At 35.9% G+C, this 19,902-nt stretch overlaps 1 long non-coding RNA gene across 1 annotated transcript in view; it reads left to right on the top strand.

Annotated features, from left to right (window-relative positions):
• The window catches only part of LOC146545727 (uncharacterized), a 39,147-nt gene extending 22,074 nt beyond the window's left edge, over window positions 1–17,073 (top strand). The window contains exons 2-4 of the long non-coding RNA XR_014880955.1: window positions 11,532–11,814; window positions 14,210–14,387; window positions 16,618–17,073. This is a non-coding gene — a long non-coding RNA (uncharacterized LOC146545727). The remainder of the gene's footprint in view (window positions 1–11,531; window positions 11,815–14,209; window positions 14,388–16,617) is intronic.
• Window positions 17,074–19,902: the final 2,829 nt, after the last annotated feature.

Below are 19,902 nucleotides of genomic sequence, written 5' to 3'. Positions count from 1 at the left end.
AGCATTTCTTCTGAAATACAGAATTCCTCTTCTGTGTCTTAAATTCCTTACACACATCTCAACTACTTCTACTGTACTCCAGTCATTTCTTTTGATTTGGTTTTGTTTCTGTATTAAAGATATTCACCTCCTCTAGAAAGTTTTGATTTCCCTTCCTCCCATCCATTTTTCCTGCTTGTTTTCAGACAGAATATGGACCATGACTCAGCAAGGTCATAGGACTAGTCACACAGCAGTTTAACACAGTGAAACTGTAAGTAATCATCCCATGGCAAGACACTTTGCTCTGGAGCCAGTCAGTCTGGCAGCTGAACAGTGGATCACAGCCTACAGCCTACAGGGTGATTTTTCTGAGCCAGGTAAACTGTAGAGTAGTGGAGAGGCCTTTCAGGAGCTGGTAGCCGCCATGAGGCTAGGTTGGCCCAGCAATATTCAGTAGTAGCTGCCTAGAGAGCATAATGGACACTCATCTTAAGGGCTGCAGCTCCAGAGAGGGAGTCTCCTCTATCAATCCCAGAGCTGTCTGGCACTTCCACACAGAGCTGCTGAAAGGAGTGGCTGCAGGGCACACCTCAGGCTGCAGGAAGTGCATGTGCCTTTGTCATGTAGCAGAGACAGTCAGGAAACCTGCCTGCTCAAGGTAGATCCAAGTGGAAGACTTCCTACAGCAAGTGGCTGATCTAAAGAAGGCAGTGAGAAGGCTGCACAGTATTAGGAAAGCTGAGGGGGTGTAAAGCAGGGGGTTCCATGAGCAGTCTTCAGTGTACCAACAGCCAGAAACCGAAGACCACGCATAAGGGAATGGTACTGAAAACACAGAAGACTGGACACATCTTAAGGCAATGTGGTGCCGTAAGCCACTTCAGCCTGTTCCTTGTCTAACAATCAGTCAAGCCATGAAAAAGCAATTGGTGATGGTAGTAGGAGAAGCTTCTCTGGGAAATCAAAGACCTATTTACTGGTCTGAGCTACTCTCAAGAGAGCTTTGCTGCCTATCAGAGGATCATATTATGGACATTGCCAAGAGACTGCTGAGCCTTGTACAACTCCCACTGCTGTTATTTCATGTGGTGTCGGTGGCACTATCAAGAGCAGTCCAAGACATACTATGAAGAACTACAAAGCTCTTGAAATAGGCTTTGGAACACAAGTGCAATGGAAGGTTGTTTGACAGCTGTTATAGCCAGATTTTGCTTTCTATACTATGAGACTCTCTTTGAGAAACATGATCTACTTGGATGAGAGGAACAGGAGAACAACACAGAAGAATTCCACCCAGTTAATCTATTCAGATATTTTTATTAAGGATCCCAGCTTCTGTGACTCTATTGAAATTTATGTTGCATATGAAGTAAAGAGAATTGGAAGTTTTATTTAAGTCCAGGAGGGCTGGACCTTCATGAAGTATGAAATAGTAAAGGCACAGGAGTAGGCTGTCACATGTGAAGTTGAACCAGAAGAAGAGAACAACCTGGCTGAGCAGAGAGCTTCTGAAAGTCGGGAAGAAGAGAAGAACTTGTGAAATCTGGAGGAAGGGATAGGCAGCTCAGGAGGACTATAAAACTCTTCTCAGCCTGTGGAAGGAGAAAATTAGAAGGGCCAAAGACCAACTTGAACTAAATTTGGATAGTGACAGTTATGTGAAAGACAGTAAAAGAATTACTTCATAAATACATCTAAAGTGAAAGGAGGATTAGGAAGAATCCACATCCTTTTACTGAATGTGAGGGGAATACATTCAAAAGAAACTGGTATGCCTGTCACCAGCTGGCTGAGCCAGCAGTATGGCAAGATGGTCAAGAAGATATTGTAGTTTAACCTAGCAGGCAGCTAAGTACCACACAGTTGATTGTTCACTCCTCTCTCCCAGTGGGATGGGAGAGAATTTTGGAAAAAAGAAAAAACTAAGCAGAATTCATGCATTGAAATAATAAATGATTACTAGAAAGAAAAGGAAAATAATAATAGTAATTATAAAAATATAATATATATATTTTTTTCAAATCAAGTGATACACAATGCAGTTTTGCTCATCACTCACCAGTTTATGCCCAGCCAGTCACTGAACAGTGGCTGCCCCCTGGTCAACTTCCCACAGTTTTTAAAGTCTTTCTCCATTATGTCATATTGTCTGGAATATCCTTTTGGTCAGGTTTAGGTCAGCTGTCCTGGCTCTGTCCCCTTCCAGCTCCTTATGTCCCCTCAGCCCCCTTCACTGGCAGGACAGCACAAGAAGTTGGAATGTCCTTGGCTCTAAGCCACTGCTTAGGAACAACTAAAACATCAGAGTGTTATCAATATTGTTTGTTGTTTGTTTTCCCATAGACAAAACATAGTATCATACCAGGTTCCATGAAGAAAAAAATCAGCACTGTCCCAGACAAAACCAAGACAGTTGCTTCTGGGCCCCCATCAGAAATAGCATGGCCAGCAGGACTAGAAAAGTTATTTTCCTCTACACTCAGCACTGCAGAGATTGCACCTTGAATATTGTGTTCAGTTTTGGATCCTTTACTAGAAGAAGAATATTGAGTTACTTAAGATTTTACAGAGAAGAACAATGGAGTTACTGAAGAGAACAGAAGCTAGAGGTATGAAGAGTAGCTGAGGGAACTGAGGTTGTTTGGTCTTGAGAAATGAAAGTTGAGATCTAATTGCTCTCTACCTGAAATGAGGTTTTATTGAGATAGATGTCATTCTCTTTTTGCAAGTGACAAATGATAGCATGTTAGGAAATTATCCCAAGTTCCACCAGGGGAAGTTTAGATCACACATTGAGAAGAATTTCTTATAAAGAGAGGGTGATCAAGCATTGGAACAGGCTGCCTAAGGAAGTAGTAGAGTTCTCATCCATGGAAGTATTTTAGAGATGTGTGATACTGCACTAAAAGTTCAGTGATGGAACTCTGTAGGTCAGGCTGATGTTTGGACTAGATGATCTTTTCTTTATTCTCTCTCTTTATTTTAAGATTCTATGATCCTTGGGCCTGACCTAAAGCCCACCGAAGCTTTGGCTTTTACAGTTTGACTTTTGCTTTTTATTTTATAGTTTTTATAGTTAGTTTTTATAATTATGAACTGCTGAAAAAAATTACCATGAGTAAGAGTAGCAGATTCTGTCCTTCCGTAAAATTTCTCCAAGGTATTCACTAGCATTTTAAAAACTAAGTATGGAACATAATATATTATAATGTAAATTCTATCAAACACTGTGTCGTTAACATTTAGCAATCTTGTTTGTTCAAGTCAATCCATCTATATATACAAATCTGATATTTGCCTTTTTAAAAATTTAACATGCGTAAGTGCCCATAAATCAGTTATGACAATCATTGTTAAAACAATCAATAGTAAGGAATATGCATTAATTCAAATAATATTGATAGCTACATGAACCTGCATCAGTCTTCTGTGAAATCAGAAAAATGAGGCATCTTCTTAAAAATCAATATTTTCCTTTTTGTGTCATCTATTTGAAGAGTATCAATAATACATTACTTTATACCTTATGTGTCAGTGGCCCTACTTGTAAATGTAGAGACATCTTGAAAAAAAACATTGAAGTGATGCAAAAGAAAAAAGTGATCAAAGCAATGACCTGCTAAAAAGCTTGCATTCATCCATTGTACTGTGGATATTCATCTGAACTAAAATATGTATGGGCAGCATTACATGTTGGATATATTATTTATAACTCAGACCTCAATAGCAGTTGCTTGTACAGTACATTTGTCCTGGATTTAAAGAGCAAGAGGAGCAGCAAGAGAACTGAGTATTGCCTTTATCTATCCTCAGAATTAAGAATGAGGAAGTTTTGCAGGTGTGCAGACAGAAGTGGAAATACGAGATGTAGAATTACAGCATCCATTCATCACAAAGGAAACATTTTAATTGGTTATATGTGGAAAATATCTACTTGACAGTCAGTTTCTCACTTTTCACATAAGTGCTTTGCTGCTTGGATGCCTAATCTTGTTTAGTATAGGGAAAGTAATTTGACATGAAAGTACCTAGATGGCTGCTGAAAATTAATTGCCAATTAAAAAAGAAAAATGTTTGTGCTACTCTATAAACAAGCCAACATATAAACCTTTCAGTCTTGTTGCTTTATTTATGTCTTTGTAGATCTGTTTTCAAGCCATTTGCATACAATTTACAAATTCATATTATAATTCTCCAGTATATTTATGATTTTATAGTTGTATATATTTTACCTCTATGAAAAATATTTATTTCTTTATGCTTCTGTTGCTTATTATTTAACAAAAACATTTCATTGCATTTGATAGTTTATGACGCTTCCTTGGAAGGAGGAATTTTTATTTGTAGGGCTCAAAGAGAAAGGTTTATTTCTCCCCCACATTAAAAAAAAATAACCAAGCTTCAAAAAGATGAACTCCTGTCTCTAACTTTCCATAGCTTTCACGCTCTGCTTTCAAGTGGAGATGAATACCCCAATGATTCAAAGTATAAAGGTTAATCTGAGTGGAAAATGAAGGCTTTAACAGGATTGTAAAGCTTAAGGACTCCTTTCAGCTTTAAAGAGACTTCTGAAAGACCTGAGACATAGAAGTTTCATGAGTACCATGGAATGGCCCACTTAGATCCAAAATACAATTCAAATGGCACAGCTGGCTGAATCTATCAGTAGAGACGAATATTGACTTCCATTTTCCTCTTTCTCCTCCCCAGATGAACTTTCTACACATTGGGTAGGTAATGTGGATCAATTGTATGTTTGCATAAACATTAAAATCTATGTGTAGGATGGATTATTGAATACCATAAATTTAAGGCAATAATCAAAAAGTATTGAGATTTTGAAGACTTTATGTTGTGGTTTGTTTTGTTGTTTTTTTTTTTTTTAACAACAGCATAAGTATTTCTGTTTTACCTTTTAAAAGATTTTTGATTTTGCATGTTAATGAAATATGTTCTCAGTGTGTGAAATTCAGTCATTGCATCTTCCATTAACAAGGGACTGGGAATATCTGTAGTTGTTCAGAGCTCCTACTTTTTATATTACTTATTCAGTCTTCAAGCATAAATGACAGAGGCAGGTAAGGGCTCATTGGCTAAAGCCAATCCAACATCCAGGTTTCAGTGACAAAAAAATAAATATTAGGGGAAAAAAATGCATAACACAAGGCTTTCAGGAGCAAGTTATGATTACTGTGAATCTTGGCAAAATATGAGTGCAAGACACCTAATGCACTAATTAAACTATAGGAAACACTGTCTTCAAATCACTCAATAAGAATATTTTTTAAGTTAAAGCTGTTCTGTAATAAAATTCTGTGCGCACATTTACACACTCCTTAGTTTTCTCACAAAGCCCACAGTCCCATGCAAAACATCAGATGTGTGGAGTTAATGTCAGGGTCACTTATTCTAGCTGTGCAAAACAGCTCTGGCATGCTCAAAGGACAAACATGTCATGTACAATGGCTTCCATTCAAGGGCTGAATGAACAAACACCTAGTGACCTAGAATATATTCCTTTTTGTTTTTAATTAGAATGATATGAATAAAGATAATGAGAAATTATATGTAAATTTTATTGAATACAGCTTATTACTTGAGAAAAAAAAAGTTAATAAAAGAATATAACTAACATTATCTTTTGAATCCTAGTGAAAAATAATATATAGCTTTTTTTTGTATTTAAGATTGTCAAGTTTTAGTTATTATCATCCTTATATTCAATTCCTCTTTACATCATATTAAAAGACGAAGACTAACAAATCAAATTAAATATATCAAAAATAACGTGAAAAAAATAAGTGCAGCGCCTACAAAATTGTTACAAACCCTAAGTAAAATTATATCTGATTAAACTCTCTAGAACTTAAGTAATACTCATCTTGGATTCTACTTTCTACTATTGTAGATTCAATGAAACCTCATTTCAAATGAAACACTTTATGAATCTTTAGTTGCTGATCATGTTTGGTTTTCTTTTAAACTTGTAATAAAAAATGTTCCTAAAACAAATTTTGAATGATGATTCTCCTTTAAAAGTATTGGTTTATATTTAGTAAAGTAAGCTCACACTAGGACTACATGTATCACTTAGTTTGCAGTTGTACTGCTTATATCTTTTCACTGGCATTAAGTGTAAATATAAATCATTTCTCGTTAATTTGAAATTGACCACAAATCTGCATTTTTCAGTCCGTATGCATCTGAAACATCTTTCTTAGTGGAAAGTTCATCTTCAGCAGACAGTTCTGCAAAAATGCAAAAATCTGATTGTATGAAAAGTACAAGAGTGGATTTCTTTTGGATTACATTATGCCTTCTGATGAACAAGGGGGCATCCTGTAATTCTAACATTATTTTTACCACTGTTAATATTGTATATATCTGAGAAAATTGAAAAATATTGGGGAAATTTCTCAATTATTTTATTTTATTTTATTTTTTAATGGTGAAAGACTCCACAAATGGCCATTAAATTGACTTTTATTTTAAGGTGGAGTAATTATTTAATATGATATTGTACCTGGTCTTCCCTCTCTAATATGTGATACTGGTGAAACAAGAAATAACAAGCTATCTGCCAAAATGTTGAATCAATGACATGTGTGGTAATAATTAAAGAAATACAAATGTACACAATATACAGTAGATGGCTACATTTGTCTGTGATAAGCACAGTTATATTTCTGTGTAGTATTCTATTACATTTGATATTTTGCATGCAATGGATTATGTGATATAAATTACATATTGATGGGTATGGGCTGCTATTTTTTACTGTATCAAAAGTATCCTAAGAACCTCACATTATTAGTCACGTGTAACATACTGAAAGTTCGTGGGACATCGAGAGGTGAAAATGAAATTCCATTTCCTACACATTTTCAAATACATACTGCAGCTTTGTCATAACTCCATCAGATCAACTGGATAATCACTTATATACTGCTACAAAAAATAACTGTTTGAAATTGATTATCTTCTCTATAATAAAACCTACTGCTGAGGACATTAATAAGTTGCTTTACAATCTTGTGGGCTTTTTTGGTTTCTGTAGTGCTTGGAGGAGTCGCACCAATAATTGTAATAAAAATAAACACAAAATATCTATTCATTACCTTCTTAAGAAATTGTTGTGGTCTATGCTTGTGGACAGAAATGTAGACAGAAGATTTACACTCCAATTACTTGCAAATAAACACCAGAATTCTATTAGCTCAGTAAGTCATGACAAACCCACCACTTTCTCTTAACTAGCAGTAGGGAACGATTCAAAGCCGTCTGTGACCTGTCTTCCTATGGCCCACAACACTTTCTTAGGCTGTTTTCAATTGCAACAATAGAACAATATTTTGCAAAGAAATCTTGTGAGAGTGGGGAATCTTTCAGTGAAGAGGAATTTAATGATAAACTTCACCTATAAATTCATTTTCCCGTTAATAAGGAATTTGCTATTTTCATCTAAAAACTATTTAATTATACTTTCTAAATTTGTTAAACATACAATTTCAGAATCTATCAGTCCTCAGCTATGCCTAAACAAAAAACAAAGGGAAAAAGAAAAAAAAAAGAACAAATAATTATTTCTTTTCAACATGGTGAAACAAGCCCCTTATTAAAATGGAAAAGTAATAAGAGAAAAACAGGTTTTTTGTCACACATGTATTTAATATTTTAATATGCCACTTTAGTAGAAAGATCAAATAAACATAAATTATGTAAATTATTCACAAAATCACTGGCAAAACCCACTTTTACACCAGACAAATATAGCTCTTGTGAAGTGCTCGTTGTGCTACATTTCATAAACATAGGAATATGGTGTCAGTTGATGAAAAACTTAGCATGAGCCAGCAGTGTGCAACTGCAGTCCAGAAGGCCAACCGCATCCTGTCTTGCATTCAAAGAAGTGTGACCAGCAGGTAGAGGGAGGTGATTCTGCCCCTCTTCTCTACATTCTCATGAGACACCATCTGGAGTACTGTGTCCAATTCTGGAGCCCCCTAACGTAAGGACATCAAGCTGTTGGAGCAGGTCCAGAGGAAGGTCACAAAAATTATCAGAAGGCTGGAGCAGCTCCCCTGTGGGGACAGGGTGAGAGAACTGGGACACTTCAGACTACTAAAGAAGAGAAGGGTTCAGTGGGACCTTACAGCAGCCTTCCAATACTTGAAGGGGGCCTACAGGAAAGCTGGGGAGAGACTTTTTATAAGGAGAGGTAGCGACAGGACTAGGGGAAATGGTTTTAAGTTTAAGGCTTTAAGAGGGTAATTTAGACTAGGTATTAGGAAGTAATTCTTTGCTGTGATACTGTGATACTGATGAGGCACAGGAGTAGGTTACCCAGTGAGGTTGTGAGTGCCCCCTCCCTGGAAACATTCAAGGTCAGACTGGATGGGGCTTTCAGCTACCTGGTGTAGAATGTGGTGTTCCTGCCTATAGCAGGAGGGTTGGAATCTGAAAGGTCCCTTCCAACACAAACCATTCTGATTCTATGATTCTGATTCTATTATTCTTTTTCTTTTTAAAATAAATTCTTCGTACATCTTTTTCATATAGTGGAGAATACTCTGCAGAGAAAGGCATGTTCGCAAACGGTGAAAATCTGTAAATCTATTCAGGAAGAAAAGGAGACTAACCCAGGTTTCTCATAGTCTAGAGGGAAAAAATATCAAAGAACTACTGGATAAAAAGCAAAAACTTATCTTACTTGCTTTAAAAAATAAAATATCTCTTCTCTTAATTCTCATAAGAGAAATGAGGAAAATGAATCCTACCTTCAATTGCTTAAGTTCTGGAGAAGGCAACATTTCACTTTCTCTCCAGTATCTTTTACCCAAAAATAACATTACTCCATCTATCAGTTTTTCAGCATGTGCTTCTTGTCAGCACATAATTATTCTTAAAAATTGTATAAAATTTATTTAGTTACTGTAACTAGGCATTGAAAAGTTTATACTTTTCATACATGGGTATACCTCCACATATCACTGTAAATGTATTTTTATATACCAGCTGATTTTAGTCACTACAAATGATAATTTCTCATCAGCACCTGTAAGTAATACATGTATACTGAGTGCTATGTCCTAAACATGCAAAATATAGTTGTTCACCCAAATATTCTTCATAGAATTTCACAATTGTATTTCCAACAGTACGCTGCTTTTCAAAGGTGTAAAGATCATTATGGATTAGAATGTTAGAATGGATTTTGGTTTTCTGTAACATCACCTAAAGTCTGCAGGGTTTATATGATGTGCAGCCATGAAATGTTATGCTGTGATCTTGTCAGCTTGACAGCATGAAAGCTGGTCAGTATCTGTATGGTAGACTTCCAAGAGAAAAACAAAGTCTGTTGTAGGAATCAGAGTTGATCAACTTATGGAATAAAGCTTCCCTTTGAGTCAGCTCTCAACCAACTATGCAGCATTCTGTTAGAATGTCTGGTATAAGCCATATTGCCCCAAGCTAAGCGAAAATGAAAGAAGTGATAATAAATTTAGACCTTTGTCTTTACAGTTGAGTAAGTGATATGTTTAATTTTCAAAATGCCTTTTTCAAAACCCTCCTATAGGGGTTGATTAGAGTGAATACCCTTTCTGTTATGTTTTTGAAAAGAATCATTCCCCTTTAGATATCTAGATACAGAAGTTGATATTTAGATAGAGAGGTATGAAAGTGTTCCTGCCCATAAAAGTCTGTCTCAAAGCTTTTTAGGCAGGATTTTCAAGACAGTTTACACCTTCCTAACTGCAGGGCACTGATTAAAAATTTTTTTACCAATCTTCCTTCACCCTTGCCACTTTCATGTACATTCCTTATCGTCCTTGTATGTATTCTAGGAATTGAGCTGAAATGACTCAGATAATGCATAGATACAGGTAGTAAATGGAAAAAAAGCAACAAACAAATATGCATATACTGGACAATGCAGAAAAAACAGCAGAGCTTCCCTTTTACACACCTTTTTTTTTGGTAGTAGCACAGACTAACAGCTTAAACCAATTTTGGAAATTCATGTTAAGTCCCTTGGATGTTACAGAAAACAAAGGTCATTGTTATCATCATGAAGAGGCAAAACTTATTCATTTTTCTTAAGGTAGTGTACAAACCTTTTTGTCCTAAATACATAATAATTGTTTAATGTATATATGACTGGATTTGAGAATATAAAAGTTTGGCTTTATTAGATCAGAATTGATTGAATGTGACATTACATAATAATCTGAACAGGCTGTTTTCAGAGAACAGTTTAGTCCTTTTTGGCCTAATTGAGTGGAGAAAATGTAGGAACTGATATGCTTTTGAGGACAACTACATGATGAAGCCAAATTTCTGTCTCACTGAGCAAGACGAAGGTCAAATAGCAGGAAAAGCTCTTTTTTCTTAGATTCAAGCTCTCTTAACTGTCACTCGGAGCTTTCCATATTATCAAGCAATATCAGACAAACTTCTCACTTTTCCTTCATGTGCTAATTCTGCTGAGTCCTTTTTTTTTTTTCTCTTCTGTACAAAATCTGACACCATTTATATTTTGAAACTTACTAGTATCCCTCAACTTCAGGTCAAATAAAGGGTTGCTTTAGCCTAATCATAGTCAAGTGATCTTGACTATTTTTCAAATGGTTTTCCTGAAGTGAAAGATTTTTCATAACCTACTGTCTAATACTTAAAAGTATTATTTATATATACACCTTTGGTTTTTACTTTAAACAATCAGTTTAAAACTGCTAATGAAATAAATTAGAATTTAATGATTAATAGAGCTGATTGATAATTATTCTTTTCCAGGAAATCTATAAGAATGCATTTGTGTTCATCAGAGTTGCCTAGATCTTTATTTTGCTTGTTCAATGTCATCTTATGACACTAAATTTCGTTAGATTTATTTGCTAGTAATATGAATAACATTAAGCATATGCTGTAGAAAAAATGAAATTGTGGTTTTTAGTATACAGGCAAGATAGAGAAGGGGAAAAAATTGATACCTTCAATTCACATCTAGCATCATTAATCTAAGCTACACATGAAACTCAGAATTCAGGACAACTTTGAGACTAAGAAGAAAAAAAGTTAATCACTGATAACAAGGGCGTTTGCCCTTGCAAGATATATACAGTTTCAAACTTATCTATGCAAAGGTATCAAATGGTAGAAACTTAGAGTCCAGATAAGGATTTAACTAGAAAAGAATTTTGCAGCTTTTATGTTGATATGCATTACACACAGGACTTCCAGGAAGAGCTTAGTTCTATTATTTATATGAGTTAATCTGTAAAATTAAAATTTACTTCCTGGGAAGTAAACCATAAACCATGGTAACAATGTTTCTCTGACCTCAAAAGCTCTCTAAATTCATTATTAAAATAATATTTTTATTTTCTGCAGATAATTTTTTGTGGCATAGTGTTATAATGTGGTGAACTGCTTACACAAAAACTAAAGAGATTGTTATTTCTTAGTTTGGGGCTTTTCTTTTTGTGAGTTATAACTCTACACTTTTTTTTTTTTCCTCCATTTTACTGATAGAAATCTCTTTTTTGAAGGCATTTCCTTGGCCTCTGCCATATTGATTGCTGCTGCTGAGAGAGAACGAGTCTTCTGATTACACTCTACTTGAGAGTCTGTTAAGGGAGAACAAACCTGGCGATGCTAAACAGGTCACTGGACAGTCCTTCATAAATATTCAGAAGAAACAAACATTGTGAAAGACACTAATGCTGATAGAATTCATAGATATGCTAAGTAAGAATAAAGTATTTCCTGCAGAGAGCTCCTGTTGGGATTACACGGCCTTCTGCTTTAATGAAGTTACACTTCTGACTAATGGTAAATGATGTTAACATTTTCCCTTCAATACAAGGACTACTTTTTATTGTTTAGTCAGAAAGAAAAACAAAACAAAACAAAATAAAACCAAAACAAGCAACAACAACAACAAAAAAAAAACAGACATGGAGAAATAGAACCCACAGTAATGGAATTCTAATTTAGATTATAAGCATTTTTAGGAAGATTTCCACGTAGAAAGTCAGTTTCCATACAAATTTTGGGAGCATGTACATGCTAGTGATAAGCAATATTTATAATAAAAAAGTGTAGAACTGATAACTACTTCCAGTGCTTCTTCAATGGAACCAAAAACATATGTAAATATAAGAATAAATTTTCCCCTGTAGGATTTCATAGACGTAGTAGAAATTCTGTAGGTTTTCCATTGGATTATTTGTTTAACAGTACAGATAATATCAAGGATTTTAATCTCTATCTTATTATCTAGAGTAGTTTAAAAAAAAATCTAAAGAAAGAATGTTTTCCTTTCTACAGCTCTGCATGCTTATTGTAAAATTTTGCTTCTGGCCACCAAGTCTCATTGCTAATACACACTTTCAGTCAAAGGAGACCTCTTAGCCACAGTTCTGGCACCAAACTGTGAGAAACTTCCTCGGACTTTACTGAAACGTAGAATCACTTACTGGATCGAACAAATTCCTGATTTTGTACCATACTTAAATTGAATACCTGTAATAGTTTCAGTGACCTGATGACTCATCAGTTATCAATAATACAAACAATGAACACAGAGAAGTGTCTTCTAAAATGACCCTCTATCTATCTGCTTAAAATATTTTCCTTTTTTTAAATTTCCACATATCTAACTGTGACTAATTAACAGTGGAAAGTAGTTTTCTTTATTTCATTAGACAATCTTTCTACAAAGGGTGTTCTGATCAGACATATAAAGAATGTTATACTAAATAAGTAAGAATTTTCCTGGAAGAGAAAAAAAATGAGAATTTATGAATGTGCACACAAGCACATGAATTAACCAGTCTAATAACAATGCATCCGACAAAGAAAAAAGGGTGTTAGATTCTGTCAACCACCAGAAAGTGTCCACTCAAGTGTGTAAATGTGTTATACGTGTTAGCATGACATATTGTAGAAGCTATAGTTTTCAGGAATTAACTCTTGCTTATGTCTGCTTTTTTTCTCTACAGAGGATATCTTAAAAGCAGCCTTGTTCAATAGAAAGTCAAATTTTGGCCCAAATGTAATAAATAACAATTGTACAATAAAGGAGAACCTCTTTTTTCTTTTTTTCCCCTTTATTTTTTTCCCTATCACTTTATTTAGTCAGTTACACAGAAGAGTAGTAAGGAAAGTTATTTTCAGATACTGTGTTATAAGTTTATCCTTAATAAGGTTATTATTCAGAAAAAAAAAAAGTTATTTTCAGATAGTGTGTTATAAAATATATCCTTGTTGCTGCAAATAGCAGCACTAGAGAGAAATTAAATAAATAAATAAATAATCCACAAGCAGCATTTGAGTGTGATCTAAACCATGGATTTCAAGAATGAGACAAAGAGAAATCACGATTCCCTTGAATTATCCCACACACCACAATAAGTTAGAAGAGCTCTGAAAATTAGTTTCTAACAGAACGGTAAACGCAAAGCAACTTTGCTGCTCCTTTCAGTTTTTACTAGGGAATTAGACAAGCCTGTGACTTTAAGTCTATCTAAACCTGCAAGTTTCAAAACCCTGTGTATCAATAACTGTAGGTAGGAATTTTCTTGCTCAGTTGCCTTAGAAATCTAAAAGAAAAAGTTACGTAAATCCAAGCTGATCATGTACATTCAGCATAGAGAAACTGATTAGCTGATACAGACTGGATTAAACGTTTCTGAGAACATCTCTTTACTTAATGGAAAGTCTCAACTTTTAAATATCAGTTAGGTAAGATAAATTCTACTCTTACGTGTCTGAGTGATTGTCCTGCTTAAAGTCTTGGATAATTTGTTCCTGTTTGTTAACTAGAAGAATGTGCCTTGTCTATTCAAATTTATTCCAGCAGGCATATTGCCCAGTGAAGATTTATTCAGCCTTCTAATTTACATTTTTTAAACATATATGCTAGGAAATATTGAAATAATTACTTAAGAAATACAGATGCTGAATTTGGTTGGAAATAACAATAAATTAAAAATGCTTAGAATACTATATGGGAAGGTTTTTGTTACTGAAGTAAAGCTGTTCAGTGTGCTCAAGAATGAATAAAAAATATTTGATAAATTTATCTTTGAAAATTAGTTGATTTATTAGGCAAAAAGAAGCATTATCTGTGGTTGAGGGGCTGACGAATTTCCTCCAATAACTATGTAATACTTCTCATTCTACACAAATTGCTCTTCTTTATTGTTTTTTTTTTTTCTCACAGATTAGAAGAAGAAAAAATATTCCTGCCACTTTAACTCAAATTAGTTTCTCAAGAAACTTGCAAAGAATATGTTTTCAGCACTTGAGGAAACAGATCTGCTCTTAAATCTTTGTTAAAAACACCTACATGTTGTTTCATCATACCTAGCCAGTATTTTTCATCATCTTAGGAAACAAGAGTAAGTACTTTTTAAAAAAATTCAAATTATTTTGATGGCTTATTTCACAATTAAGCAATAAAGTAGTTCTTGTCATAATTTCTGATTTAATTTTGCTTTAATTTGAATTTAATTTATATTTGTAGTTTTACTAATACACATGAAAATCATTGCAAACATTTGCGAGTCTGCCTTAGTACAGGAGCTTTTCTCAATCACACTTTCCAATGATTTTATTCACAAAATACTTTGTAGTATATTTTTTAAAATTTTGTGTGCATGTATATATATAATTATATTATGTACAACATAATATTATCTATTTATATTTCATACAAAATAATTATAAAAATACATCTCTATACCATTTGTAAACATAAAAATAACTTTACCCAATTTTCATCTCAAATTGTCTTTGATCCTTTTCATTACTGATGTCTAAATACAGAGCTTGAAAAAAAAAATACCTTTGAGGTGAGCAGTGAAACCTTCAATGGGTCATTACAACCTCTATTTCTGTTAATTAGACAGCAGGTGTCTTGTAGACTTCTGACATTCATGCAAATATCATTAGCCAGTTATGTTTTTCTGTGACAGTCACATCACTGACTCAGTCACAGATAGGATATTTGCATCAATTTTTTTTTTTTCACTCCCTGCTCTATTCCGAAGTAAAAATCCAAAGGAGTAAGATATCTTCATTCTAAAACAGTCTGTAAAGTTGGTTCTTACCTTGCATGTCTCTGAAATTTTCATTAGATTTTCATAAACATCATGCTGTTGCAGAGCCCTTAAGCACCAACTAGCGATAATGGCTACATCACATTAAATGTACAAGTTAAACCTAGTCTCAGAAACCTGTAGTCCCAGCAAAAAGCAAGTAAAGAAAATAAACATTAAATCAACTAAGCAGCAGTATATATGGGTGACTGAAATCATTATGAATATACATGAGTAGCTGATGATAAACAAGATGGTTCAAGTTCGAATTTTGAGGGCTTGTAGGAGCTAAAAACTGGAAACTTCATTACGTCTTAAGAACAGTGTTTTATTTGTATCTGGACTATGTGAACAAATATTTGACTTGAAATTTTTTAATCAAACTCCAAAATTAAAAAGATATATATTTCTAAAGATAGATAATCAATTTAGAACCACAAGTAATTCCCCAAGGTCATTTGATTTAACCAGCCTTGCACAATGCATAAGAATATTCACCTGGTAAGCAGGGTTTTGTGGTACTGATTTCATTCCAGCCAGTAGATATTAAAGCAGTGTGAAATATTTCCAGTCTTCTCAACACATATGAAGTAATGCCATTTAGAAATTTTTAAATATGTGGACAACTTGTAGTCGAGAAATGTAAGAAAATACAAGGAAAATAGTTTTCCTAGCACTTTGCAAAAAGATTCTCGCTTTGTTAAGTCTGAAATGGTTCTGACCTATTTTTTATAATACCACTGCCACATGTATACTGCTAAAGTAGCAGAAAAAAAATTACCATGTTCCCTTGGACTCAGAGTGCATGTAAAAGCTTTTATGTGTTTAAAATGCTTTCTTTTTACGTGATGTTTAATAAATGCAGAATACAGGAAAGGCAGAATTCCCTTCTTCCCCACTCCCCTTCACAGTCAAGATAATAAAAAGTTTTCCTATAGAAATGAGCTACAGTAGCTTTCAGGAGTTCAATGACTTTGTAGACAAATGTACTGTCATAACACACAATAGTTCCCATTCAACACTGGACGGAATAATTATTTTAATGAGAAAGTTAGTAAGGACACTGAAGCTAGTCCCTTACTATATTAAATAAATGTATTGTGAGTTTAAAATTTATTATAGGCAGCTCCCCTTACATTGAAGGTAAGAGCTTACACTCAGTGACCCATCAGTTACCATATGCATTTACAGAGCACAATGGGCACTGAGCATTGTCCCGTGAGTCAAGTAAAGAACTTTGAATCAGAGCATTCCAATGGAATATTAGTTCTTCAAATTAATGCTGTTTTCTAACATTTCTGCAGAAACTGTGCCAAACTAAAAAGATTAATTCAGGTGTCATCCAAAAAATAGGTAGAGAAATTCACCCTATTTGGCTACACAGGCTACATTACACTTACCAATTTAGTGAATGATCTTAAAAATTTATTTGCGGCATACCTTACACTGTGATTTCTTACTATTTAAAAAAAAACAAACAAACATAAAAATGCTACAAGCTCAACATACTTTTTTTTAATTTATTTTGCAGATGGCTAAATGACTACAGCAAGGAAAAGCAATGGACATTGAGAACAAAATTCTAGTTTTACTGTTTGTTTGTTTGTTTGTTAATTTTCTTTCTCAATGCTAGTGGGCTGAAAAGAAGAAAAAAAAAATCACTACTTTTGCTTAGGAAAATGTATCATGACAGATCCAACGACTCCAAGGAGGCAAAACTGCTACTGTTCCCAGATAACTCTGGAGAAGTATTCCCACCATACTCCCAAACATTGCACACGTAAACACTGCATAAACACATACGCAGTAGCTGACAACTTGGATGCATGATACCTACAATCCATGACCAGTTCTAGAAGGATCTGCTCCATGATCTTACCTGGCTTACCAGGCTGACAGAGATCAGACTGAATAGCCTGTAATTCCCTGAGTCTTCTTTTTTTTCCCTTTTTGAAAATAAAGGGTTATGTTTCACCTTTTCCAGTCACAGGGACCTTCAATGGGCTGCCTCAAAATGTCTTATAAATGATATATGTAAGCAACATATACTGGCTCAGCAACTTAATCTGCCTGTTTCCTGAGAGCCCTCACATGAATCTAATCAGGTTCCATGAACTTGTGTACATTCAGGTTCCTTAGATGATCTTGCACTTGGTAGTCTCTTACTGCAAGCAGGTCTTCATTTTCCCAGTTCCTGTCTTTACCTTCTGTGACTTGGGTGTCACAGAAGGTGCATTTGCTGACAAAGACAATGGCAGAACAGCCATTGAGTTCCTAAGCCTGTTTCATAACCCTGGATAACTATGTCTTCTGTTTCATTCAGGAGCGTGCTATTTTTTTCCCTGCTCTTCCTTTTATCACTAAAGTATCTGCAGAAGCCATTCTTGTTGCCTTTGACATCCCTGGCCAGATTTAATTCTGTCAGTGTTTTATCTTTTCTTGAGCAGGAGTCTGCTCTCCTGAAGTCCAGGTTTGTGAGCTTACTGTGTAGGACCTCACTGCCCTAAGGATTTTGAACCCTACTACTTCATGTTCACTGCAGCCAAGGCCACTTTTAACCTTTGCATTCTCCACCAGCCCCTCCCTTTTAGTTAGAACAAGGTCCAGTACAGCACCTTACCTGTTGATTTCTGTATCATTTCGAGAAGGAAGTTATCAGTGCATTCCAGGAATCTCCTGGATTGATGTTGAGGTTGTTGAAGGACCAAGGTCTATGAATGTGAAACTGCTCTTATCTGTTTATAGAGGGTATCATTTACTTGATTTTCCTGGTCATATGACCAGGCCTCAGCCTCTCCCTATTCTCCCTTCATTCCTGACTCATAAACTCTGTCAGCTGCTCATCGATCTCCAGACACCTCCAGCTGATCACTGACACAAGGGGCAGCTCCTCCTCGTTCTCTCCGATGCCTGCTCTTCTTAAAGAACATGTATCCTTCCATTCTAACATTTCAATCACAGAAGCCATCTCACCACATCACTGTAATGCCAATAAGTTCACAGCCCTGCAGATGTGTGCACGTCTCTAACTCCTCTTTATAATTTCCCATATTATGTGTGTTTGCAAAGAAGCAATTAAGGTGGGCCCCTTACAAAGCTGACTTACAGACTGGAGTAGATGGAATTCATTTGTACTGTTCTCCTGCTGATGTGCTATTTTTCATGTACAAGTGAAAAGTGAACAGCAAGTAATGTGCCACATGGATAAGCACAATGGAAACCTGACTGTGCAAACAAATTTCTACAAAAAATTGATGGACGCAGATTAATTATTACTGCACTTAGGGAATAGATTTTGACACCCCATTTGTATAGATCACAGAAACAAAGAATTTTAGGGGCTTGAAGGGACCTCCAGAGATCATCGAGTCCAACCCCCCTGCCAAAGCAGGCCTCCTACAGCAGGCTACACAGGTAGTCATCTGGACAGGTCTTGAATATCTCCAGAAAAGGAGAATCCAATCTGAGTGGTGAAGTTGATACACTGGAGTGAAGGGAAGCCATCCAGAGGGACCTGGATGGGCTGGAGAAGTGAGCCCCTGTGAACCTAATGAGGTTCATTAAGGCCAAGTGCAAGGTGCTGCACTTGGGCCAGGGGAATCCCAGGTGTTTATACAAACTGGAAGAAGAAACCCTTGAGAGCAGCCCTGCAGAGAAGGACTTGGGGGTCCGGGTGGATGAGATGCTGGACATGAGTCAGCAGTGTGTGCTTGCAGCCCAGAAGGCCAACTATATCCTAGGCTGCATTAAAAGAGGAGTGTCCAGCAGGGAGAGGGAGGTGATTGTCCCCCTCTACTCGGCTCCTGTGAGGCCTCATCTGGATTTCTGTGTACAGGACAGGGAACCCCAGTACAAGAAGGACACAAAGCTCTTGGAAGTGGGGGACCACTAAGATGATCAGAGGGCTGGAGCACCTCTCCTACAAAGAGAGGTTGAGGGAATAGGGCTTGTTTAGCTTGGAGAAGAGAAGGCTCTGGGGAGACCTCATTGTGGCCTTCCAGTATTTGAAAGGAGTGTATGAACAGGAGCGGGAATGTCTGTTTACAAGGGTGGAGAGTGATAGGACAAGGGGGAATGGTTTTAAACTAAGACAAGGGAGGTTTAGGTTAGGTATTAGGAGGAATTTTTTCACTCTGAAGGTGGTGTCCCTTTGGAACACATTGGCCAAGGAGGTTGTGGATGCCCCATCCCTGGAGGCATTCAAGGCCAGGATGGATGTGGCTCTGGGCAGCCTGGTCTAGTGGCTGGTGACCCTGCACATAGCAGGGGGGTTAAAACTAGATGCTCTTTGAGGTTCTTTTCAACCCAGGACATTCTATGATTCTGTGAATCCACAACCTCTCTGGGCAGCCTGTTGCAGTACTCCATCACCCTCACTGTGAAGAAGTTCCTTCATATATTAATGCGGAACTTCCTACATTCCCTTTTATGGCCATTTCCCCTTTTCCTGTTCCCACAGACTGCTGAAAAGAGGTTAGCCAAGTCCCTTTGCCTCCCACACTTAAAATATTTATAAACATTAATAAGATACCCTCTGAGACTTCTTTTCTCAAGGCTGAACAGACCCAGTTCACTCAGCCTTTTCTCATAGTGGAGATCCTCCAGGGCCTTTATGATACCTGCTGTTCCATTAACATGATGAAAACAGAATTTTAGTAACTATGAGGAAAAAAAAGTACAAATCAAAATAGAAAGTAACACCATGCAACAGTAAAAATGCATTTTGCATATTTCTCTTGACTAATCCATACTTTTCATACTATCGTGATTTGAAAAAAACATAGTGACACACAGAATGGGATGCATCTGTGTAATC

The sequence above is a fragment of the Meleagris gallopavo genome, chromosome 1 (genome assembly GCF_905368555.1).
Source record: "Meleagris gallopavo chromosome 1, MGAL_WU_HG_1.1, whole genome shotgun sequence".
Taxonomy (NCBI): domain Eukaryota; kingdom Metazoa; phylum Chordata; class Aves; order Galliformes; family Phasianidae; genus Meleagris; species Meleagris gallopavo.
This window is presented reverse-complemented; position numbering and strand designations above follow the sequence as displayed.